Source organism: Papio anubis, chromosome 10 (assembly GCF_008728515.1).
Source record: "Papio anubis isolate 15944 chromosome 10, Panubis1.0, whole genome shotgun sequence".
In the NCBI taxonomy this organism is placed as follows: Eukaryota; Metazoa; Chordata; class Mammalia; order Primates; family Cercopithecidae; genus Papio; species Papio anubis.
In genome coordinates, this window is record NC_044985.1 from 60340835 (window position 1) to 60341210 (window position 376).

A 376-nucleotide genomic window follows, 5' to 3' on the forward strand; every position below is an offset into this window, starting at 1 on the left:
TGGGAGGGACCCAGGAGGGCACAAGGTGTTTTAAGACCCTTTCCCACCTGCCAAACACCTTTTGCTGTTGGCTTTTGGTTTTATTTTGTTTTGCGAAACAGGGGAATAGTGACTTAAGGACTCGGCTTTCTGCCTTGTGCCTTGTGCCAGAGAGCCACAGTACACTGCTTTTATTTTATTTTTTGGTAAGACTTGCAGTGAGAAGGACTGAGAGATAGCTTTCTTTTAAAAAAAATTTCCTTTTCTTTTAAATAGATAAGTGATCATTTAACACACGGGTGTTAAGTTCATTCTTGCTGCAAAAGAAGGCTATTGTATCTCCTGACCCTGAAAGCAAGGTGGGTGGCTTTGTTTTATAATTAAATTTTCTGTCTTC